The 24,811-nt window shown below is 55.1% G+C and overlaps 1 long non-coding RNA gene across 2 annotated transcripts; it reads left to right on the top strand.

Moving 5' to 3' along the window:
- The first annotated feature begins 15,413 nt into the window (after window positions 1-15,413).
- On the top strand, window positions 15,414-24,425 carry LOC121079154. 2 transcript variants are annotated; one of them, XR_005824904.1, is made up of 4 exons: window positions 15,414-17,538; window positions 22,167-22,344; window positions 22,466-22,517; window positions 23,009-24,425. It is a non-coding gene; the product is annotated as an uncharacterized LOC121079154 (long non-coding RNA). The 2 variants fall into 2 exon arrangements; XR_005824905.1 differs by having other exon boundaries at window positions 15,415-17,445.
- The last annotated feature ends 386 nt before the right edge of the window (window positions 24,426-24,811 follow it).

The raw sequence follows: 24,811 nt of genomic DNA, 5'->3' as shown, positions 1-24,811 counted from the left end.
GTGCAGCTTTCATTGTGGATTACAAATGTAGTATCCGGCCAAGCTTTGTTAGTTTGGTTTTTAACAGGGATTTAAGCATTTTAAATCCTTTCAAAGCTGTAAGTAAGACTCATAATTTAAACTCTTGCAGACAGATGTCATGGGAAAAATATGAAGAGCATTTAAAAGGCTGCCTGCCTGCCTGTCCGTCTATCTATCCCCCTCTAATCTGCCTGACACGTGCAATTGGCTTTCTCTTTCAAAACACTGCAGGGCCAGGTCTGCAGAGGCGCTTGCGGCGTGACCTGAGCCCCCCCGGGACCACCCTGTTGTAAGGGGGCCACCTCGAGCCCATCCCAGAGCAGATCCCAGCAAATCGCACGGAGGAACGCACTGAAATGAGTGGCAGAAGGGATGGCCTTTAACTCGCCACCAATTTCTCCCCTATTTTGTCTGGGGATAAGCCTGACGTTTGCAGAAACTCGAGCATCCTTTGGAAACAAGCGGCACAGGATGATATTTTGCTTTTTTAGGTGACCCACTAATATTTTGCCTTCATCCCCCCACCCTTCCCCCCCCCCCCCCCCCCCATTGTAGGGAATTAAATGATGCTCAGCCAAATAAACCTCTTACTTGGTCAAACATTTCCAGCTGTCCTTCGCTGGCCGGGGAGCGGTTGCCTTGTATGGGAGCCACGGCTTCCATAGAAACCCGCTGCCGCCCTTGCAGATGTTTGTGGGGAGCAGGAGGGATGGGGCTGGCACACACACGTCTAATTCGGGCACTGCAGGGGAGGTCAAAGGCGACGAACGACGCGGGAGTGGCACATCTGACTTCCAAGGCTGGATCTAAACGAGTGAAAAAAAATGCGGTCGGATTGCTCGTCTGAAGAAGTCTGGGAAAATTGTATTTAAGGGGTTTTTATAGATAAATTAATGGGACCTAATTCTGTCCGGAGAAAACCATGCTGGGGCTGACTGCTGAAATGCCCTTCGTGTCAGCAGTGGTTTGCACGAGAACCTGAGTTTATTTGGTGCGTTTAATGAGGGACTGGGGAATGTGAACGAGAAAATTTATTCCAGAAATTGCCGAGGCTCCGTCTGTGCGAGCTGCTGGGGCCTGAGGAGCATTTCCAGCGCCGAGTCTGGTGTCTGCCTGCAACAAAAGATGGAAATGCCCTTTGATTTTATCTTATCAGTGACTATGTGACTATGGCGTGGGAATGAAGTTGCAGAAGGGTAGGTGTAGAAACATGTGGTGGCTGGGGTTGGAAGGGACCTAAAATATCACCTAATCCCAACGCCCTGCTGTAGGTACTGCTCTAAGGTGGCACAGGAAGGCTTAGCACGGACCAACATCTGGATGTCAAGTGCAGGAGAGTTCAAATTAGAAACAAGGCAAGCATTTTGGGTAGAGATTTACCCACCGCAGCACTCTGGCGAGGGGAGCGGGGCTTTTTTCCCCTCTCCATAGCTCGGAGCTGAGGCTGAACCCTTCTGGAGGGGCTTTTATCCATCACGCGTGCCTGGGCTCAGCGCAAAAATAACCCTGAAGGGGGAAACCTGCTGAGAAAATGCCGTGGTGTCTTTTGGCCTCCAGGTCTCAGAAAGGTTGGGAAGGGCGAGCTGCTCTAAATTTGCCTCGTGAGACCATCAGAGGAGAGAAGAGTGATCGCCGGCTGGGCTTTGCTCTGCCTCGCTGCCGGGCTCCCGCCGCTTGGGCTGAGCGGTCCTCGGGGCGTCGGGAGGGTTAACGGGGCTGCAGAGCGCCGGGTGAGTGCCTTGGTGAGGAGGGAGGGCATCATTTACTGCTGCAGAGATTGGAAACTCCCCGATGTGATTATAACGTGTAGTGATGGAGGCTATTTTTGTTGTATGTTGTGAATATTTCCTTGTATGGAATAACAAGGAGCTCGCTTGTGACTTGGAGCTCTGTTGAAAGCTCCGGCGATGAGGTTCCCAATGTCTTTGGCATTCCCAAGGCAGTGATATATGCAGCAGTGTTAATTAGCCTTGGGAGCAAGGCAATAGTGAGATGATAAAGAGTAACTGAAAGATGCAAGGATTCGTGCCATCCCTCCTTGCAAGGGGAAGAAGCAGAGTGTCACGGTCTGCTCGGCCTCCGAGGACCTGGTGTCTTCTGCCCGGAGGAGAAATCCCCGCTGAAGCGGGAGGAAACTCCTCTTTCTTGCTAGCAATCCAGCCTGCTGCTCAGCAAATCCCCTTGCCGTTGGAGCTGCAGATCTGTAGCTGCTAACGAGTTGAAATGGCATTAAAGAGGAAGTCAACCTTTTGCACAGTTTCCTCTTGGAAAGTGAGTGTTACTTCTAATTATAGCGATTGCAGTTTTTCAAATGCTCTCCCAGGGACCTGAACGCAGGGGGTGGGGAGCCGCGGCTGGAAATGCAGGCGTGTTTCTCCCCTCTCCATTGATTCATGTTATTTATCTGAAACGGGAGCGGAGAGAAACCGTCTCCTGCGATACCAGCTTGGCTCTTCTCCTCGCTCCAGCCCCGGCGTTGAGCGTGGCTTTGTCCCTGATACGCATCGGCCTCGATTGCAGAAATGCCTCTGCCAAGCTGTGGTTGCTTCTCAGAGAAGCTCAAACGGTCTCCTTTCCTCCTCTTCCTCCAGTGCTTCGGTGCTCTGGCTTCCTTTTGAGGTGATGGGTTAGAACTGCATTACCAGCGATTTTGTCCCAAGGCCAGACCCTCCGAAGAGCCATGGTCCATGGACGAGTTGAGCCTGCCACCTTCTGGTCAGATTTTCCAGCACTGAGCACGGCTCGGGGCGTGATGCTGGGGGCAAAATGCTCGGGGTGCGATGCCTGGGCTGCTGTGTGCACCCTCTGTCCTCCCCCGGCCTCCTGCCTGCGGGAGGGGAGGAGATGGCTGCAGGTCCTGGAGATCGGGGAGGAGGCACTGGGGGGGGTCTTGGTGCCTCCATCGGCTCTGCTCCACGAGGGGTTTCTGTTCCTGGACACCCGGGGATGGAGGCTCCTCTTTGGCTCTGTGAGACCTCCCTGAGGTCTCTCTCGCCCCCCACCCCGACCCCAGGGTGGAGATGCCGAGCACTTCACTGTCCTGGGGGTCCTCGCGGTGGGGTGCGAGTGTGGGGACCCCCGTGTTGCAGAGGGAGGACTGAAGCTCTGCTCTCTCCTCGTGGAAATGCACGAGGCTCTCAGGGACCCAGATCTGAGTGTCTGATGGAGAAGAGACGGGCATCTCCTGGGGATGGGCCAAACCTCCACCGGTGGAGCTGGTGGCTCGGAGCCTTGCCTTCATGCCCCCCGTTTTTGCCACCCGCCCTCCCCTCGTTGCAGCGGGGCTGTCGGAGGCTTTCTTGCTGCGGGAGCTCGGAGCCGTGTCCCTCCTGCGCTGTCCCTGGGTAATCTCATTGCAGCTACGCTCAAATACCATCGCTATGGTGATGACTCAGAGGCACGCATCCCTACTCCGGGCTCTCCTCTCCCTGTCCAAATTCATATCTCCGAGGAGCTCCGACATCTCCCGAATGTCTCACCACCCGCTCAAGCACGGCGTGGCAATATCAGAGCTTTTAACCTCTCCGTCTCAGCTCGGCGTTTCCCTGAGCTCAGCAGCACCAGGACACGGCTCCTCTGCCAGCATCCCCGTGCTGTCCTCGTCTCCTGCCTCCCCCTGTGCCTTCACATCCCAGCCACCTCCAGGGCTTGTGCGACCACCACCACCGCTGCCTCCCCTGCTTCCCGCGGGTGCCCTGTGGCTGCAGCCCTGCTAGCTCTCAGGTCTTGGTGCCACCCGGCTGTTTCTTGCCGTCTTTTGCTCATTTTATCTCTCAGTTGTACACTTTCGGGGCCAGAGGTGGCTTTCTTTATCCCTCGTCTCAGCAGCCCTAGAAGAACAGAGCTTCCTCGGACATTTTCAGAAGCCACCTGGGCAACCTGCTCTGGGTGGGCTCGGACCAGAAGGACCCAGAGCTCCCTTCCCAACCTCAGCCGTGCTGGGATTCTGCGATCAGGCTGCTGGCATTACAGCCAAAGTCCTAAGAACTATCCCAGTGGGAAACCATCTCACTTTCAAGCAGGGGGGATGCTGGAGGCTGGAGGGGGCAGAGCCTTTCCCCGGTCCTGCTTGGGGCTTGGCTCCGAGGCTGCCCGGCGGTACCCCAGAAGGCTTAAATAAGCCTCTAAATGGGGCCTGGCAGTGGGAGACCGCTTCTGCAAGGCAAGCAGGGGGTGAAGCCTTTCCTGGGAACTGAACGAGGCTGGGGAGGAGGCTTCTGCCCCGGGGTCCGTGCCGTCAGCGGGGGAAGGCTCTGGCTCGCTGTGCTGATGGGCGTTAACAGGGTGCTGGGGACCCAGAGCTGGCTGGAGCCCCGTGTGTGCGTGCAGGACAGAGCCGTGGCATCCCAGAAAGGTGTCGGCAGAGCCCGTCTTTGCCCTTGCCCTGCTGGCTGAATGCTTTCATTTAGGCAACAGCAGAGCTGCCATGGGCGTGCTGAGATCCGCGGTGCCTCTGTTCAAAAGCGAAGCTCTCTTCCCATTCATTGCTTGGCGCTGGGCTCCAGCCTCAGCTCCGCTCACGCAGAAGGATAAAAGCTGCTCCTTTTTCTCCTCCGGCAGGTGCGTGTCAGTGGCGTTAGGTAGAGATGTGAAGAGCTTATTTCCGAAGCAACTCACGCCGGGCGCGCGGTGCCGTGTGCCTCCGTGCAGCTCCTGTGAGCTGCCCGTCCCAGCAGCAATCCGCGATGGCCTCGGTGTGGCAGGCACGTCTGCACCTCCTGCTGCGAGCCTTTCGGTTCCCTCCTGCTGAAGGCTCTGAAGGTCTCATTAATTCCTCTGGGATTTTAAGATGGAAGTGGTAGCACACCCTCACTGCTGCCTAGCCTTGTGCTTTCTTCATTCCCCAGGTCCCCCCGGCCAGGATTTCTCCACTTTTGCTCTGTCCTGGGTGGGTTTTAGCTATGGCACAGCAAAAGCAGCGCCGGGTGTTTGTCTCTCCCGGGAACCCGCCCGATGGACATGGTCTGCCCCGGGCTAAAAAATCTCCGCCAGGCCCTGGGCAGCTCGCTTTGCCGCACAGCTGCTGGGAGACACAAATCGGTGATGCAATCCCAATTTTGGAGACCTTGGCTTTGGGCTATGTGACACCTCCCCAGAAATCAGTAAAACTGTTGGCCGGGGAATCCCCGCACGTCCCTGGGTGCTGCGGGCAGGCTTGTCTGGGCCGGGTGCCGGTGATGCTCAGCCACATGTGGATGGGATGTCCAGGGCTTTCTGATGTGCTGCGCTCTCACCAGGCTGAGTGATGCTCTGAATCAACAAGGTCCCCTGGTTGTGCCTCGAAACATTTACCTCTTCTCCTCCGAAGAGCCCCCAGCCACCCTTTTTCTCTCTCAGGTGAAGCAGAATTGGGCTAATGGGCTCTCATTTCTGTCCCAGCCTGTCAAGGCTCTTCCCTTGCTGGAGAAAACAGTAGGGAAGTTTCTGCTAATGTTCCCCAACTTCCTAATGCACAATTTGCTGCAGGATTTTGCTTCGCATTAGCACCTCATCCACAGATGTGAGCACTAAGCAGGAAATATTCATCAGCCACAAGAGCCGGTTCTGATGCTCGGGGCATTAGGGCGAGACAAAGATGACCCGGCTCTTCAGAAACATAACAAATTTAATAATAATGAAAAAGCAGGATTCCTTGTCGAGCATTACATTATCTTCTGGGAAAGGGCACCGCGCTCTGCAGGCAGGGGCTCTCTCATGCTGTGTGTGCAGGAGAAGCAACGTGAGGGCAGGGAGCAGCTTGCTGGGTCCCCTTGCCGGGCGGTTTGCAGTGGCCAGAGCCTGCTCCCGTGGGAGGACGGCCAAGGCTGGACGTGGAGAGCTGCAGGAAGGTTTCCCAAAGCCAGACCAGGCGTGATGGAGGGCTGGGATGCCGGAGGTGCTGAGCACGGGACCTCAGCTCTGCCGTGCTGGGGGGCCGGGGCTCAGCCCTGCCAAAACTGAAGCCGTTTGCACTGAAATAAATCCTTAAGGGAATCTGCCTTCTGATGCAACGCTCCGTGGGGGGTTGCTTTTTGCCATCGCTCTGCTCCTTTCAGCTCGGAAAAGAAACAGAGGCGAAAAAGCCGTAGGCAGCAAAAAACACCGGGGAGCTGCTCGAGGAGTTTAGGGCCTGCCATCGGTCCCTGGGGAGCGCTGGGCAGGGCACGGTGCTGGCTCAGGGAAGGGCTCGGGGGGGGGGCTGCCTCGGGTTTTGGCGAGGAGCTGCATTAGCAGTAACAAACGTCTGAGCTCCGACTCTCAACTGACAATCTCTCTAAATGGAAGGGAATGTATGGGACGGGAACCGGCAGCGAGTGGCCAAAAGGAGACGCAGCTACTGCTGCGAGCGGAGGGGAGCGCAGGGGGGGCTGCGGGGGCCGGGAGGTCTCAGCCAAAGGAGCAGCGACCCCGAAGGAAGATGGGGAGGGTGGGGAGAGGATGAGGATGAAGAGGAGCTGCTGAGCCTTCGCTGCTTCGGTGCTGAGTCCAGCTCTGCCCCACTTTGCCAACGCAGCGCAGGTCCCGCGGGTGCTGGAGTCGGTGTCGGAGAGGTTTTTTGTGCTCGTCGTCTTGGGAATAGCAGAGCAGAGACGAGCAAAGAGCAGGCTTCCTCCTTCAGAGGCTGAACTGAAAATATTCAGGGAAAAATCCATTTGGGGTCGAGCTGAGATCTGTCTGCTGGGCTTTGGGCTTTGCAGGCACCTGAAAAAAAGTTTAGGAGAAGAAAAAGGAGAAAGAAAAGTTCACAACTCACAGCAGCCCCCGGCTCTCCAAAGGATGCCTCTTGTCCCACCCGTGGGGTGATAGGGGCCCTTTGCCTCCCTCTTTTCCATTAAATAGTCAAATATTTTTTTAACGAGAAAGAACATTTCAGAATAAATGTGCTTCAAGGCCATGTCTGGCTGTTCATGAAGTAGGAGGTTAATTCTAGTGCCCCTGGGCCAAACCTTCCATCGCTGCCTGGGACAGGGCCACCTCTGCTCGGTGCCTCTGGGGTGCCAGGAGGATTTTGCCGTTTCTGAAGGGAAGCTGGAGGCTCTGGAAGAGCCCGAGCTGGCCGGGGACACCAGCCCAGCTTCTCTGCAGTGCCTCTGGGAGTCTGCAGGAGGCACCGGGCTCCCTTTGCAGAAACCTGCCGTGGACTGCCGGGGCCCAGCCTTGGCTCTTTGGAGGGATGGAAGCGTGGGAAGAGCTGCCCTTGGTGCGCCGAGGAAGCTGTTGGAGCCAGACAAACACCTCCAGGAGCTGCAGAGCTGCCTCATCCCTGCCACCAGCCCCATGGACCTGCCCTTTCCCCCATCACACAGGCTCCTGCCCCCCTGCCGCCCCCCCCCCCGCCCCTGCTTTGAGCCTGCGGGTCCGAGGCACTGTGGAGAAGCCCTGGCAGCATCAAATGCCGTCTCCACGTGAGATTCGGTTTCCTGGGGAGCGAGGAGGGGAGATGCTCGGCAGACGCTCGCTGGGTGGGTGCCTGCCCTCGGGGGGCACGGTGACCTGCAGCCCCCAGAGCACTGAGGGCACGGGCAGGGCAGGCTCACCCCATCCCGTCCTCGTTCCCAAATGTAATTTCCCGCAGCAAAGCAATCCATTGCTTCAATGGAGATAAACACATAGCTGGCATTCCTCTCATCCGAGACCTGATTTATCCTGGGAAGCGCTGCGAGTGGGTCCCTGGGACCCCCGCCTTGCCTTGGGATGCACAAATAGACCCAGCCAGACACCAGCAGGGGCCAGGTGCTGCCTCCTGAATGTGCCTCCTTTCACCCAGAGATGGGTTCCTAATGAGACGAGCTCAGCGAGGCAGGCAGTGGAGCACGCGGGAGATAAGAGACCGAGCGAAAGAACTAGCCGTGTATAGGAATTTTAATTAAACCTGACAAAGCCTGGGAGGAAAATTGAGAGGCTGAGCCCAGCTGGCAGGAAGACGCTGGGCAAGCGGAGCCCGGTGAGCGCCGTTGCCCCGCCGCGGTTCAGGAGCACTCGTGTGGCTCTGGGTGCTGGGTCCTGCTGCTGTGCCAGGCTGCGAGGGACACCACACCGAGCTGTGACCATCCTGCGCCTTGCACAGGTTCCTTGCACCCCGCTAGGGCTGGCCTCGCGGCACAAACCTGCCCTCTTCATGCCAGCCCTCCCGGGGCGCAGGGCACAGGAGCCAGCGCTAGCTCCCCTTGGGGCTATGAATGTGAACCGACGAGGCAAATCGGGGATACGTTCCAGTTTAGCCAAAAAAGCCTTCAGAGAGATGCTGAATAAGTATTAGAAAGCCGTTTAATTGTTATTATTTTTTTTCTTTTACGAACGCAGGGAAAATTTGAAGCAGCTGGCAGGGCCGGTGGTTCCGAGCCAACTGCGGCAGCCTCAGGGTTTCCCCTCGTGTGCTGCCCGGGGCGAGTGGCAGCGAGGGGCAGGGATGTGCCGGGTGCCCTGGGCTGTGTCCTGCCGGGGATGGACACGGCACTGCTGCCGGGAGGCTTTGCTTCCCCCTGCCCCGTGCTGAAACCCTCCACGCTCTGCACCGAGCATCGTGAGGGGTGATTTAACCGCCTGGCGTGAGGATGTGTCCCTGGCCAGCTGGGGAGCTGGGTGAGCAGAGCCGAAGGAAGCAGGAGAGGTGCTGGGAAGATGCGTTTTACCGTGCGGATGCTGCTCAGCTTGCACGGATCCTGCTGGTTTTTGGCTCTGCCTTTTGCCAGCCCAGCAGACCCAAACCTTCCATCTCCCTTACCCTGCTTTGACGTGCTGGCCCAGGAGCCTGCGGTGTTTCCCAGCCCCTCGTGTGCTGCTTCGTGCCTCTGTTCCTGGCTGTTTAAGCCAGAAATCACTCCCACATCTGCCCTGACCGGCAGCCGGGTGCCCGCCTGCCCCAGCCCTGCCTCTGCGCCCGGTCCCTGCCACCTCCGGATGCTCCTTGGGCAGTGACTCCGGGCGAGACGTGTCCCGCTTGTCCTCCGATACGTTTGTTTCCTGAGCGCAAGTTCCATCCAGAGTAATTGCTTCTCGGCTGCAGCTATCGTATTGCACAAAATAATCAAGCTCCATTAATTAGGCGCAAAATGAGGGCAGCGGAGACGCGTGTTTAATCACAGCAATACCCGGTGTAAGATGCCACGGCTTGCTGCTGCTAGCGCTGCCCTCGGGAGAGGTCGAGCTTTCTCCGCGTGAGCTTTGGGGGCTCCCCCGTGCCCCCCAGGCTCCCCCTGCCCTGCCCAGAGCCTTGCGAACTTCCAGAGCCCATCCTCGTGTGCCTGGAGCTCTGGAAATCATTGTGCCCAAAAGTTTTGAGTGAGCCTTTGCTCTCCCCACCCTGCGAGCATCTCAGCTCCGTGGCGTCCTCGGAAAGTGCTGGCTGTCACCGTGGCACCCCGGCTGCTCCGCCAGGCACCGCTTGTTTCCAATTAACTCCGCGCGCGCGGCTCTGCCTCGGTTTCTTCTGCCTCCAGCAGCCTCGGGGCTGCTCAGCGCCTGTGTGGCCGGGCCCCCTCTGTGCCTTTGGGACAGATGTCATGAAAATCCTTCTGGGGTGCAGCTGGCGGCCTGCGGACCGCGTTCCTGCTCCTCTCACCGGGAGCACTGGAGAGCCCGCGCGGCTGGGCAGAGGAGACTGGTTTTGGGGCCGGGAGGGCAATGGGGTAGGGCTGGGTAAGGGGAAGAGCTGCAGCTGGGATGAGCACACCCTGCAAAGCCCTGCAAGACCTCAGTTTCTCATTGCTGGGAGCCACAAGCATGGGTGGAGGATGTGCCAGCAGCTCTGGACACACACAGAGGGCGGGGGGGGGGGGAGCACAGGCACCAGAGCACCCAGAGGAGGCTGCACCAACCTCAGCCACGACCTAGCAAAATCCTCCTAGGATGAACCGAGGTCTAGGGCACGCTGTGGGGCTGGGGAGTCCCAGCACACCTCAGGGATCCGCAGGGATTTTAGGGAGAGCTGGGAAACTCCCGAGGAGCCTTGATCAGTGAGGGCCACGCAGGCTGCTCGCCGGTCCTGCAGCGCGCTGGGACCACCGTGCCCGGTTCCCAGCCCCGCATCCACACATCCCTAACCCCTGTGTGCCCCAAGGAGAGCAGACACACTAAGCAAAGGATTTATTGGAGTGCTTTGGCTCAAAGTCCAGCAGCAAAACTCCATCTGCAGGGTTGCCAGGCCTTCGGGAGGGCAGGGGAAGCCTGCGCCGTCAAGAGCATCCCTGCCTCTGCGGCGCTGCAGGCACGGGTGGACACGGGGCTGTAATTACATTTCAGATCGTTTGGCTCCTGCTGTGAAATTAATGCTCCTGAAAACGAGGGCTAGTTCTGCTGGAGAGGAGCTGAGGCTCAGCCTGGGCTGAGGCTTTCCTTGGTTTGGGGGCAGCAGCACGGTGGGTCTGGCAGAGCTGAGTTAATATAGGAGATGTATCTCTTATAAAAGAGAGAGATCTTTTATAAAAGAGCAGAGCTGCTCTGGCGCTGCCCTGCTTGTTTGCTGTGCTCACCCTGCGGGGGCTTGGAGCTGCCTTGCCCAGGGGGTGGGTGCAGCTGTGCTCAGGCGGAGAAGGGACCACGAGGACGGGCAGGGGGCTGCGCGCTCCGGATTTGGCTCAGGAGCTGCCCCAGAGAATTAACCAGGGTCGGTCCTCAGCCGCTGACAAATCTGCTGCCAGGCACAGCTCAAAGCCCAGAAGAAGTGATCTCACTCTCATGATTTCACCTCTTTTTTCATCAGCGACGGGCTGGGAGCACCCGTGCTGAACTTTCAGGTGTTGATCTGAGGAGCTGCGGGAGCAATGGTTTCAGGATGCTCTCCTCCCCCTCTCTCTTAGAAAACAAAACAAAACAAAACAAAACAAAACAAGAAAATCCCACCAAAACCAACCAAAAAAAAAAAAAAAAAACCCAACACGACAGAGGCTTTGCTTGCAATGTGCTGGGTCAGCACTCCGGCTGCCGTTGGCTTTTTCCCTCCGTGCTCCCCCCACGCAGCCCTGCCCTCGGCAGCAGTGCGTGAGCTCAGGCTCTGACACCCCGGTGTCAGCCCCGGGCGTGCACCGAGCCCCGCGGTGATTGATGGTGCTCTGAAAGGGGCTGCAGATGCTGCGGTTGCACCGAGCAGTGGGGGGGCTGGTTTCTGCGGCCCACGGAGATGCCATCAGCCCGGGGTTCGCCTCGGATGAAGCCCCCCCCCCCAAGGCCTCCCCTTTGCGTTGCACAACCAGTTGAGGCCACCCCGGATTTGGCCGCTCCTTCGCACAAGCGCTGAGTGGAAGCGAACATTTGGGCGAGCCCCTTCTGGGATGCTGCTCGGTGAAAAATGGGGCAGGAAAGCCCCAGGGGTGGTGAAACACACGGTGTCTGGCCTCATGCGGGGAGGTGGGCTCGGCTGAGCCCTGTGGGGGGCTCTTCTGGCCAAACTGATGGAGCCACCCAAAAACCCGAGCCGCAGAGATGCCTCCTGCCCTCTGCGGGGCCGGATCCGTCGTCATTCTCCTTCTCCATATTTAGCCCTTTTTAGTTCTTCAAGGGATGTGGTCGAGATACAGATTTCCAGCCTGGAGCCTCTTATTTATATGCAGATGGCTTGGGCAGGAGTTTCCCAGGGGGATAGGAGCCCATCCGCCCCCTCCTAAGCACACAAATACACACACACACACAAAAAAAAAAAAAGCTGTTGCTGTTTCTGAGCGTAAAGCAGCCCTGCTCAAATGTGTGGAGACATCAGACGGATGGAGTCGTCCCTGCTGTCTGCTGCTAGAAGCTTTCTTTTCCAATTTGCGGTACCTGGACAGAGCAATCCGCCGGTATTTGGCGAGATGATGCCCATCCATCAGCTGCTGCCGCCCTCCGTCCCGGGGAATCAATCCTGCCTAATGTATAAATATGAGACCAGGAGTCTCAGCTGTAGAGGGGAAAGTGGAGCTGTCAGATAAGCTGCAATTAGTGCATTTATCTACTTTATTTTCCTGTCGGTTCCCAAACTCCTTTTGCCTGCCTGCTCCTAATACACATTATTAAATCTGCGCTAAATGTTGATTAAAGAAGCTGAAATCCCAGGTGTTTGTTACCCAGCACTGCTGTGAGACGTGCTCTCAAACCACCTTATGCAAATTTTAGTTTTTTTGTCTCTTTTCCTCGGGTTTTCCACCCTTTTAGAGTAGATTTGAGCTGGAGAAATGCCTCTTGTGGGTCGGTGTTTTGGGAGGGCTGGAGGTCCCTGCCTCAGCCCTCCTAGCTCGGAGGGGCAGCAACCACGAGCTCCAGCAGCTCTTTAAGCAAAATGCTGCAAAAGGAAGAGATATATTATTATTAGTCTTGCAAGAGAAAACACGGCAATCAATCCCAGCCCTAGACTAAGTCCTTTCCTTTGTAGTTTGGATGTTTAGAAGTAATTTGGGGAGTAATCACTGCAAATGGAAGCATGGAAGTAAATGCCTGCAATAAAACATTGCGGGGGTGACTGTTATCCTAACGATCTTTCCAACAAACACTGCTGAAATATGTTTCCTCCTCTAAAAATTGCAACAGAGCTTGAGTGTTCTCGGCGCTAACATGTGAATGGGGTAAAAATTAGCCAGGGTGGTTCTGAGATGATTTTTCTTTACTCTTGCAAGGCTGAGGTGGGTTCCCCCCTTCCTCCTATCCAGGACTATGGGGTTGTGCTCTCCTTCCCAGTCCTCTCATGCTCTATTTCACGCTGTGACTCCCCCTTCCATTAAACCAATATAAATAATTGCTATATTCTTTCTCGGAGCAAACACAAACTTTGCAAACTGGCAAGAGCATCACAGCAAAGAGCTGCTGGCCCGACTCCAGTGGCCTTTTCTCTTCCTTCCAGATGGGTTCATCTCTTATTCTTTGTGAATAATTTATCCGGGCACGCCTGGAAATGTTCTCCAGAGGAATTACGACCGCCTTAAGATCTCCATGGCAGAGCTGCCTGGTGATGGCAGCGAGCAATTCCTCCTGCCCCCAGCCGAGCAGATCCTCGTGGTTCCCGCGGGTGTTTCGGGAGGGGGCTGGCAAGGTGGGGAGGGAGGCGGTTGAGTTCAGCCTCTGCATATCTGGAGCTAACTCAGCCAGATTGCTGCAGATCAGCAGGGTAAGGAGCATCGGGCTTCTTTTGAAGGATGGGGGCTTTTTAGGTGCCGCTGTTTGCACGTGGAGCCCACGGTGGCCAAGTCTTGCCAGCCAAGGGCTTCCCGTTAGCCAGCATTTGCAAAACCAAGTGGAGCGGATGGAGGAGCGGTGCCAAGCAGCGCTCCTGTAATCACGTCTCCCCATCTGGCCGAACCTGTCAGAAGGGATTGGAGGCCAGAAGGAAAAACTCGCTGTGCTCGTCATCAAAGCAGCCGAAATCCCAGGGCGCTGCGAGCTACGGGGAACGCGGCGGGGGAAGAGCTGGGGGAGGCTTCAGCTGCTCGCTGCGCCTGGTGCTCCCACGGGGAATGCAGCCAAGCTTCGTCCGCCATCGGAGGTGCGGCAAAACAGCGAACACCTCCCAGTTAAATGCTGCTCAGAGCAAAGGCACGGTGCTTGTTCGGCCCTCGCCAGTCAATACGGAGCAGCTGGGAGCGTGGTGGCAGGAATGAGCCGCTCTGCGGGAGCGGGAGCTGGCGGTTTGGTTGGTGGCTCGTGGCAGCTCCGGTCGCTCAGGGATGCTCTTTTCCTTGCGTGCCTCTGTCAGATGCAAAATTATTAAGGCAGGTGATTAAACACGATGCTTTTCTATTGATACTTCGCTGTTTTCAGAGCCAGGGCTGACGTTGTCTTGTTTGGGAGCCAGAGGGATGCTCTCCCTCCTGTTTGGCACAGGGTGTCCAAGGACAGAAGGGGAAAGCTAAAAGCCAGCAGGTTATTCTCCAAGTGCACCAGCAAAATGGGGGGGGGGGGGGGAAAAAAGGTATCTTTTTCTTTTTAAAGCAATTTTTACGAGGTGTTTGGTTTGTAGCCAACAGCCTAATGCATCACCGCGTTTAGCTCTGTCTGTTCTGCAGTGCAGTTGCCCAAGAAATCAATGGCCTGACATACTTTGCTGTGCTAGAAAATACACTTTTGCTTGAGTGGGTGTGAAAACTGAGAGCCTGCCAAAACCTGCACAGCTCTGAGGAAAGTCTCTCCTACCGAGTCCAGCATCAAAGGAAGGCAAAGGACAAAGGATTTGCCCTGCTACTCGTGTTCTGCTCGCGGGGGCTGTGGGGTTTTCAATGCCTGCCGGAGGGCAGTTTAGCAGAAGGAAATCTCTTCTCTTCTCTGGCTAAAAATAACCCTGTTCTAGCGGGCGGCCACCTAAATGTGCAGTGCAGGTTGATTTTCTGGCGTTCTCTATTCATTGCAATCATCCATAAAGCCCTGCTGCAGCACCAGGCGGTGCAGCAGTGTCCGTGTGGACACACTTTGGTCTGGCCATGGAGCAGAGGTCGCTGGGCTCCATTACAGGCTCCTCCAGGCGAGAGGTGCCCGACCCTTTCCTGCTTCTTTGGTAAACCTCAGCCTCGCTGGGGAAGCCAAAATTTAAATATAACTCCTGACTTCATAGCAGGATCCCTCGGCTGGCCGATTGTTTCATACTTGGAGGACGGCCACTGTAAAAAATAACAGAACAAAAGTCACAAAAACAGCCTCCGAATCAGCCTCCTTCCTGGCCGTGTTTTGACATCGGAGGCGATTTCCAGGAACGGCCAGGCCGGCGCCGCTGCCTGCAGGGACGGGGACGCGATGGAGCGGGGGCTGCTGGCAGCGGCGGGGCTCCCCCCGTGCCAGTGTCACCTCCAGGAGCCACCAGTGCCACCAGCCACCCCGACACACCGTGCTCCTGTTATCTCCCCCGTGTGCGAGGGAGGCTCTTTGGACCCCTTGTGGGTCACGGTGGCGTGCAGGATTGGTGCCACCAGGCTGCCTCCTGCAAGGCTTCGTGGCTCACAGCCCACGTCCGGACGGGCTGACCAGTTTCTCCAGACTAATTCCAATGCTACTGAGGTGGTACCTTTCATGTCTCTTGAATGCCTTGGAAAAGGAAGGGGATAAGAAAAAATCAAAGGACTTTGTCTCTTCTGCCAGTCCTACCCTGGCCTGAGTTTTGCTCTGCCTTCACCTGAAAGCAGCTGGGGCCAAAGCACCCAGACCCCCAGTGTCCCTGCTCTCGGCACTGTGGCCCTCTGAGCCGAGATTTCCAAAGCTGCAGAAGGTTTCAGGGAGCTGGTTTTTTTTTTTTTTTTTTTTTTTTTTGCAGGGAAGGTGCTGGCTCCCCGGGCAGTCCCGAAATCACAACCTGCTCCCTGTGGCTTTGTCCCCTCAAGAGGCTCGGAGGATGCTTGCCGATAACCAGGGGAGCAGAGGGGTCACCCAGGAGAGCTGCCGGTACTTCCCACTCCCGGAACACCACTGGTTTGTGAAGGGCACAGCCTTTCCAGGACAAATCCTGCTCCCAGCGGTGCAGAACTGGCGTGCGCTCGGGTTCTGCTGCTCGCCTGCAGCAGCAGCCCCAGGGAGCTCAGTCCTGGGCTGTGCAACCTGCAGCCAGAGCCCGGGCTGCTCCGTGCAAGGGGCAGGGGTTGGGCAGCAGCCCTGGGCCATAGCACTGGGACATTCGCTGCTCCTCTTTCCTCTGCAAGTGCAGAATCAGACCGGTCGGTGCCGTTTATAGCAGCTCTTGGCTGCCCAGGCAGCAGCTGGGTGCAAACCGTGCTCCCTCTCGTCTGCCCAGGTGACCATGACCTGTTGGAGCCCAGATCCTGCTCCTGCCACCCCGTGACATGCTGGGTGTGCAGCTGGGAGTTTTCTAAAGGCTTCTGCAGTAGCTGAGCTAATGCAAAATGGTATTTTTATTCACCCTCTGCGTGCCTCCCCTTGCCCTTGTCCCTCTGGTTTCCTCCCCGTGCTCTGCAGCCTCCCTGCCCCGCTGCGCTCCCGCTCGCGCTTCGAAGAAGAAAACCGTGCGAGAAACATCAGCCTCGAAAAGCTTTGCCCGAGCAGCGAGTGGTTCAGCGAGCCCGGCTCATTACAACGTGTTCTCACCAATTTCTGCTGCCCTCTTATCAGGCCATCAGCCCGAAACAGATCACCCTGCAGCTGCACCGCCTCATTGCGGTGGCCGAGGCTCGGCGAGCCGCAGCCTGACTCACACTGTGGGGGAGAAAGTCATTATTCCAGCCGTGGCAAATTGCACCGGCCCTAACCTTTCTCCCCGTGACAGTAATGATGCTCTTTTAAAAATATATCTTAATTGATCGTGGAGAACGAGCTGGGCTTATTGGGGAGCTGGCAGTGGAGGGATGAGGGCAGGAACAGGAGGAGAGGTGGCACCGGGGTCCCATGGAGAGGGCACAGGGGGCCAGATCCTGCGGACAGGGCAGGGCAGGGGCAGTGATGGGGCTCCCTGTGGGTCCCCTCAGGGATTTCTTCTCTCTTTTGTTGCCTGAACAAGGGCTGCATCCACGCAGGGCTTGTGAGCAGAGCAGGGCTCATGTACACGAGGGCTCTCCTTCCTCCGCCTCCTCCTCCTCCTCCCTCTGCCCGCAGCTCCCTCTCTGTGCCCTGCCTGCACCGCGCCGCTCTGCGGAGCCGTTTCGCCCTGCTCGGGAAGGAACGATCGCCCTTTCCCCAGAAGTGTTTTGCTCGGAGCTGCTCAAGCATGTTTGATGAAAAGCGAGCTGGATCCAAAACTAGAGTGACCTTCTCGGTGAGGCTTTGTGAGTCCTCGGAGCCTGCAAGAGAGACGTGGGGGGGTTTGCACGGGAGGCTGTTGTGAGCCACTGCAGCATTTCAAGTGCTTCTGCTCGCGGAGCGGGGAGATGCCTCTGCTCTTGTCTCTCGCTGGGAAGAAAATGCAACAATGCTCTCTAGAGGCAGAAGAAGTCAAGAAGTGGCTCGCTCTCCCCGGCTCCGTGCTTCACCGTGACCTCGCTGCTCTTTGCAGCTGTTTAGTTCCCACATCAACAGCAGTCTCCGGGCGTTTTGGCCTCTCGTGTTGTAGCGTGGGTTGTTTGCTTCCCCCAGCCCGGGACAACCTGATGTAATTATTGCAGGTGCTCGGAGGAGGGCTGGGAGCAGCCCAGGTCAGGATGCAGCCCCAGGACCAGGTGGCCAAGCGGGGCGATGGGGAAGGGGACAGGGCAGGACGTGGGCAGGATGGGGCTGTACCATGGTCTAGCATCACCACGGGGCAGGGACAGCCCCCAGGACTTGTTGTGGGTTTGTGGAAGGTCCTCTAAGGGCTGATCAACCCCGAGTGCAGCTGTGGGGAAGGTGGAGCTGCAGGAGCCCAATCATGCAGCAACCGCCCCCTAATAAAATCCAGAGGGGGAAGAGAAGCTGGTTTTGGAGGGTGCAGGTCTCTTGGGGGCAGACTGTTGGCACTGGCTCATCTTTGATTTCTTTTTTATTTTTGTGTTAATTTATTTATTTGCTTTTGTGAGGAACAGGCTGGAGCTGTGAAGATGAGAGGGCTTTCCTGGGATGCTGAGCTGAACAAAGGTCAGAGAGTTACTGCAGGAGCTCCTGGGGTGATTTAGTAACCTGACGGTCAGCTCCTGAGAGGGTGGCTTGCACCTTGCCCATGGAGCCATGGTCAGTGGGGTCCTTTACTTCTGTTTGTTGTGAATTCTGGGCTCTTGGGTGTACAAGGTTGGTGTTCTGCTGTCTTTGGAAAGTGCCCATTGCCTATTACCCTACATAGGCTCTGCCAGGGCCAGCAGCAAGCAGGTCCAGTTCCCACACCTCGTACACAGAGCTGGGAAGAAACATGATGTCTGCACTGCTTCTGTCTGTTAAAAAAAAAAATCAAAATAAAATAACTCATTTTACTGTCCTGGCCAGTTTCCAGCTCACTTAATTACTTTCTGCTGATCCGCTCTGCAATCCCATATGTTGTTGTTTATATATTTTATTAGCTCATATTGCATATCTTTCAGTAACAATGGCCCTATGAATAGCCTAGCCTGCTGAATTAATTGTGCTGATGAAAGGCTCAGGTTAATGTATAAAATGTACTTGGATCCCCTGAATAAAGGAAACAAAGCAAATCCTGTTACTGAGCTGAACTGGGTGACTCCAGTGTCCCCAGGTGACCAGGAAGAGAGGTAAAGAATTCACTGGGGGTTGCTTGAAAAGCATGGAGAATACCTAGGCTGAGAGTGATCGTCACACACGTCGAGTGCTTGTGTCACCTGCTGAAGCTTGTCTGGAGGCTGGTCCACGTCCTGAGGGTGCCCTGGGCTCCCCGGAGGCTTTGGGTGGGCTTGGAGAGGAGCGCGGCCACCATGGCTCCTGGGGCTGGGCAGGGCCCTGGGTTAAATCTCTGCACTGAATCACGGCCCAGGTCATGCACAGAGCTCTAGCTGAGAAGTGGAAGATCTTAGGGTAGAGCCTTGCACACTTTTCCATCTTTCCTGGTGTGTGGGTGAGGATAATCCATCACGGGCATCTTAGGGCATATCTGTATGGCGCTGGGGGCACCCCAGCCCCAATGCAGGTGGGTCTTGCTGAGGACAAATAATTGTGGTGGCCATAAGTAGCTACTCTTGGCAGGCTGAAAGCTGGACAAAGCAGGGCAGGTGAGTTTGCAGAACTTCTATTTTCACACCATTTTTCTCAATCCATTTAATGCTCCTGGTAAATGCAATCACCGGGGTCGAGGAATCGCTGGGCTATGGGCTGGGTGTGCGCAGCTGCATCTTCTCATTGCTTGGTGCTTATAGGATTAACAGTATACAATGACACTAGATAACAGGTGATATATTGGTTTAATTTCCTATTATTCCCATAAATCAGGAACTCTGCAGTTACTGCCCTGTATTGCAGGAGTGATGCAAAGCCCGTGACATCTCATGGCAGCTTGCAATTGTGAATAGTGCTGGGTTGGGGCTGTGTCAGCAAAAACACATGTACGCTGTCACCGCAGGCACCTGGACTTGTCTTGTGCTTTTTTTTAATGCCTGCTAACTTTTCTGTTGAAAATCAAGCTCCATATTTCGTATCTCCTGTTATCCAGGAGACCCGATGCACCCAGCCCTGTCTTGCTGCGAGGAGGGATGCTCTGGGCTTCGGGTGCAGGCTGTAGATATGCACGGAAGGGCAGCTGGTGTTAAATTGGGCTAGATGAAAGCATTGCTGTTCAGAAACCCTTGATCTGGTTTAATTTCATGGGTTTCTGTGCTCTGCTGAGCTTGGCTGATGTGACACGGGTGAGGAAACTCAGCGGCTTTTGAGCGAGGAGGGATCGGTGCCGATCGAATCTGGCCTCCCACGAGCCGTGGCCCCAAGCCCGTGTTCCTCTTCGAGCTCTTGCATATGTTGCATCTTAATTTCAAGGCTGAGTGATGCGCAGTAGCAACTCCCCTAAATGTCCTTGTCAGGTATGGAAATTACCCTTGCAATTAAAACCACACCGTTTCCAGCTCTGCTTTTACTTTGCTTCAGCTTCCAGCACTGGAAGCTCATGGTGGCTTTTGCTGCATCTGTTTTCAGGAGTGTCCCAGAATCGCCCAGGGTTTTTTTGGGGAGACTATGGGGTGCTCTGGGCATCAGTCGGTGATGCTGGACATGGCAAACATCCCGGATTTGTGCCAAGACCCAGCCACCCCTTGCAGTCTTAAGTCTGCTTTGCTTTTCCCTCTGTATTCTCCCCACCTCATTAGGGCTGTTACATAGCTGTTTAACTGATGTCCTGTTCTGCCTCCGGGAATCAACAGCACCTGCAGCATTCCTGTGATGTGCTGAGGCTGCTGCAGTGCCTCAGCCTCACGGGGGGCCCTTTCCTCTGCCCCGTTTTCCCCTGGGGCTGGTGAGCACCGCGAGGATGCTGAGGACCCTCCGGGATGGGGGCTGCAGAGATGGGAGGTGATGCTCTGTGTTCTCCCAGCTGCTGATTAACAAGCACGGTGGCAGATGTGAGGAGCAGAGGCTTGACCCTGGGGAGTGCACAGTGCCCAAATTTTGGGGAAATCCGACCCCCCCATGGGAGCAGAGTGCTGTCCTTCCTGTAAGCCTGGAGTCATGCAGGGATGGTGCTGATGATTTCATCCGCAGCAGCTGCTGTCTGCAGGTGTCCTGGATGCTTCAGACCCTGCTAAGGGCTCCCCCAGGGGCTGTGTGCCCCCCAGCTCCGTGCTGAATCAACGTTTGCCAGCCTGGAGCCAACGCTGCAGGTTGGGCAGGGCTGAGGGACAGAGGTGGCCCTGCGGACACATCCCCTCTGCTCTTCCCCTCCATCACCCGTGTGCCTAATTCGGCATTAATTTTTATTTAACCCAAACTCTCCCTGATGTGCACGTGAGGTGGTTGGGCTATGGAGAAGATTTCGGGGCTCGTCTGGTGAGAAAATGGTGTATGCAGAGGGACTTGGTCCTTGCGGTGGGGTTTTCCACCAGGTGGGGGGTGCCATCCCCTATCTGCTGCCCGTAGCTTGCTCTGATGTGCCATCGGCTGCCGGAATCTGATTAGCACAAGTGTTCCTGCCTCTCCTCGGGGATTTGCCGTGCTCTTAATGTGATGCCCGCTAATGACAGGGGAAGAAGCTAAACTGAGTTATTTTCCCATCGACTGAAGGGCAGCTTGCGTTGCTCTTAAAGCAGTTAGCAGGGGAGGAAGCCTCCTCCAAGGAGGGTGCTGCATTGTGCCCATCAATTGACCACTAAGAGCAGGAGAAATGGGGAGAAGGGAGCAGGGCTGGCACATTAACACCCCAAGGGGAGATATCTCTTGTCTGTCTGTCTGCTGTTGGTCCTGAGCCCGGAGCTCCCAGGTGGGTGAGGATGTGCAGCTTGGAGCAAGCTGCTATGACCCTTTAGGGGGGTCCTTGGGGACCCGCTGATCTCCCACCTCTCTTGTTAGCCCCCTCCACCTTTGCAATGCAACTTGCAAGGGGGAAGCGTGTCCCCAGGGATTTGCTTTGTGCAATTCCCCAGGTACAGAGCCCGTTCACACCCCCATCTGTGTCCCTGTGGGGCTCGGGACCTCTCACTGCTGAGCCTCGCTTTGCCCGGTTGCTTGCAGGGGTTCTCGCAAGGGCTGGAGCAATTTCGGGGCACGTCTCTGCAGCAAAACGTGAAGCAAGCCCCGAGCCTCCTCCTGGGCTCGCAGCGTGCGTCATCGGCTGTGTCTCTGCAAAATGCCTGCAAACGGGGATGGGGAATGCAAGTCAGATCTCCCCTCTGTCGTAAGCAGCGCTCGCTCTGCATGCAGAGTGCAGATGTCTAGACAAGGGGAAACGCAGCGGAGGCACTGAAGTGATGCAGAAAAGACTCCTTGAGCAAAGTGCTAGTGCCTGCCCTTGTGTTCCATGGGGACTAGGCTAAAGGAGATTTTCTTTTTTCTTGTTTTTATTCTTGTGTGCGTGTGAGTGGTTCTGCTCCAGGATTTACTGTACCCGTAGTCCCTTTGACTGTTTCCACAGGGCTTATTTAATATCTGCATATCCTCTGGCAGTTCTTCTTTGGCCTGCCTGTACAGCTGTTCCTTTCCACACTGCAATTTGATATTAAATTTTACTGTGAGCCCTCGAGTGCTTTTGTGGAATGATCCCACCATATGATCTGTTCACTATGATAATCATAACCCTGTGCTAATTACTTGCATTGGAGATAGCTGTGCTAGGCTCTAAAGCAATTCTCCTTCTCTTTATTCCTCTCTCTCCCCCAGTTCCTCCTCCCTTCTGTGCAGCATCCCTAATCTGTTTTCCGACCATGAACGCCACCAAAGATTTGCTCCTTATTAGAATATCCTGAGTAAATTGTTTGGGAAAGCAATCCTGTACGCTATGTCCCATAATGATCGATGATTAAAACTTGTGGGGGTCCCTCGCTGGGACCGAGTGCTCTGCTGCAGATTTTGGGAGGGCATTTTCCATAGGTGATGCTCCACAGAAGGAGGTGATTTAATTCTGCTGAAGTCATATTTGTTTTCTGCAAGTCTCCCAGAACAGTTAATGAGACCGGTTATCCCAAAGAGCTGGGGCTGTAACAGCACCAATGCATCACCTCGCCTCGAGAGCTCCCCGTGTGCGGCAGGGTAGGGCGTGGGGAATTTGCAGCCCTCAAAATGTCCCTGACAATCCAGGACAATTTGCTCCAAAACTGTCATATCGTAAGCAAATGGAAAAGGCTGAAGGATGAAGCCTAGGAAAATGGTGTAGTGTCTTGTTGGCACGTTCCTCTGCTTCCATCTGGTCGAAGGATTTTTTTTTCTCTGTGTCTCAGCTCTGAAGATGCTTGTCCACCAAGTGGCTGGGATCCCATACCGAGGTCAGCTGAATATTCCATGTTCCTGCATGGACGAGGCAAAAGATGTGTAACATTTACACCCAAGCCTTCCCTGGGGCTCCATTCATACTCAAATTTTCTTCTCCCTGTTTCCGTGTGCTGATTTCTATGAGCTGTGAGTTAATCGGGACGTTAATTTTAACCTTTTCTTGAAGGATTATCCTCCACCCTTGCTTAACTGCCAGGACTGCTGGCACCCCACGGGCGCTCCCTCTGACATGTTTTTCTCCCTTCAGATTTTCCCGTGTCATGCAAGTCTTTGCCGTTCTGCAGTGCTACTTTCTAAAGGTGCAAATGGAAATCCTGGTGCTCGTTTTAGTTGCTTCTGCACACTGGAATGAACAATTCCTGTTCCATTATCCCAAAGCGGGATAATGCACGTGGGCAGCTGCTAACTGCTGGCGGAGCATCTCTCCTGCAGCATCGTGTCTCTGCAGCAGAGAAGGGTGGGGGATTTGTTGGGTAATGGCTCATAGGTGGGAAGGATGCAGGTAGTGATTTACCCCTGGGAAATCTTGTCTTGCTCACCACTGGTACCAGTTTCTGGGTGAAAGGGCAGGAGGGATGGGTTGCACCTCCCAGGGCTTCGTTAGGATTTTGGGAAGTCAATGGGATGAGTGGTAAAAGGAAGCAGTGCCTCGCCAGGAACCGAGGCAGTGCCTGTGCTGCTTTCCAGGCACAGCTGCTGTGACTCATGGGATTAGATCACAGATTTGCCTAAGTGACAGCTTTTGTAGTTCTTATTCTTCTAATTTAAATGATTCATTTGTTTCCCACAGGGTTTTTTGGGAGGCTGCTGATTCTCAGAGGTTTGTCAGTGTTGCTGTGATGTCCTTCCCCTAAAGCTCTTGAGCAGCTGGGTGGGACCCGTAGTGAGCCCAGGGCTGCCCTGGCAAGGTGACCCTCAGAGCATGAAGTCCTCCTGGAGCCCCTTACGGTGGGGACAGGACCCCAAAGACATGCACACACGGGCTGGCTTGGCTTAAAGAAACGCCTGAGCAAGAGCTGCGGCTGCCTCGTATCCCTGGAGTTATTTTTCTTTTGTGGGCTGTTTATATCTAGTAAGACAGAGGAGATGTCAGCCTCCTGGAGCCACAGGTGGCTTCTCCTCCATGTGGAGCCCTGCTGCCACGAAGGAGCGCTGCAGCATGGCAACAATGCGGTCCAAAATAGTAACAGGAGTACAGTCGTTGTTTGCACAGACGAATGCAGAAAATGACGGGAAATGGCGAGGAGCCCATTAGTCTGGAAAGAGACTTTGCTTTCTCAGCACCCGCTTATGTCCTCTGACACATGAGGCTGAGCTTCAAAGGCAGCGAGGCTGAGAAAAGCAGGTTGTCTACCATGGAAAGGAGAAGTGTCTCTAGCCTAGTGATGCATGCCCTCTCTTTTTGCTGCAGGAAGGCTGGGTTTGCCTATGGGCTGGAGGGGAGGCAGTGTGCGAACACCCCTCGTGTCTCCGGCCATCCGCACGTGGTGCTGAGCAGGCGACCCCTGCCCCTGTGCAGCTTAAACCTGGCTGCTCCTCGTTGCCACTTAAATGCTGCTTAAATGAGTAAAACCCATCTGTCTGCCAATTTTCCTGGTGGAAACTGTTCAAGAACGATGCTAAAAGAAAAATGCTTTCAAACAGGAACGGGTGCTTTCCATTTTTTTCCTTCAGCTATTGCTGTCTTATTAAGTACCAGTTACTAATTAGCCTTCATGTCTCATTAAAATCATAGTGGTTTCTTTACCTACTGAAAATTGTAAATAGCCTTTATTCTGGTATTTAATGCATGTTGATTGAGGTATTTATTGAATGCCACTTATGCAGCTCTGTGGCTGCATTCATTTGCTTCTTAAGACGTTTACTAAACCATTGCTTAGAATTACTCCAACCCATCTGGCCTATTAAGTGTTTGTGCAGAGTGTACCTGATTTTCCCATCCACTTCCTCAATTAATATTAAATATTCAAGGGAATTGAATTTTTTCCTCCCTGCCATCTGATCTTCCTGCCATCCATCACGGTGTATCTGGGTAGAACATCATCTAGCAGTGGAGCCCAGGGGCTGGACGTGGGACCTGGAGGTGGAAGCAAAGCACCCGCTTCTAGGGTTCTAGTAATGGGTAAATTCAAATTCAAGGATATCAGAGTCAAATTATTCCACCCTATTCTGACACAGGAAAAGGAGTCCTGGAAGCAGGGATTTAAAAGCCACCCCGCATCCCTGGGGAGGCGTGAGCACGCAGCGGATTAGAAACGAGCTCTGCCGGCAGCTCTGGGGAGAAGCCCTTGTGCTAAACCTGTTGGCGTTAGGCATGGCAGCTATGTGATTTCACTTCTGTAGTCAGCCTCACAAACAAAAATGCGAACAGAGCATGTCACTCGCCTGGTGATTATCCAAAGCGGGATAAACTCTGTGCCAGCAGCAGGATCAGGGCTAGGAGCGAATGTAAGCGGCAGTAAAATGTTCATGGGGTGCTGAGGGCAGAAAGCAGCAGCTGGCTCTGAACGAGATCCCCTGCAAAAGAGGGGGATCTGGTTTTAGAGCTCTTCTTGTCAGGTAGGGAAGGGCACCTCCTGGCCCGAACCAGCCA

Source organism: Cygnus olor, chromosome 16, assembly GCF_009769625.2.
Source record: "Cygnus olor isolate bCygOlo1 chromosome 16, bCygOlo1.pri.v2, whole genome shotgun sequence".
NCBI classification, from domain to species: domain Eukaryota; kingdom Metazoa; phylum Chordata; class Aves; order Anseriformes; family Anatidae; genus Cygnus; species Cygnus olor.
Note: the sequence above shows the minus strand (reverse complement) of the source record. Positions and strands in the feature narration are given on the sequence as shown.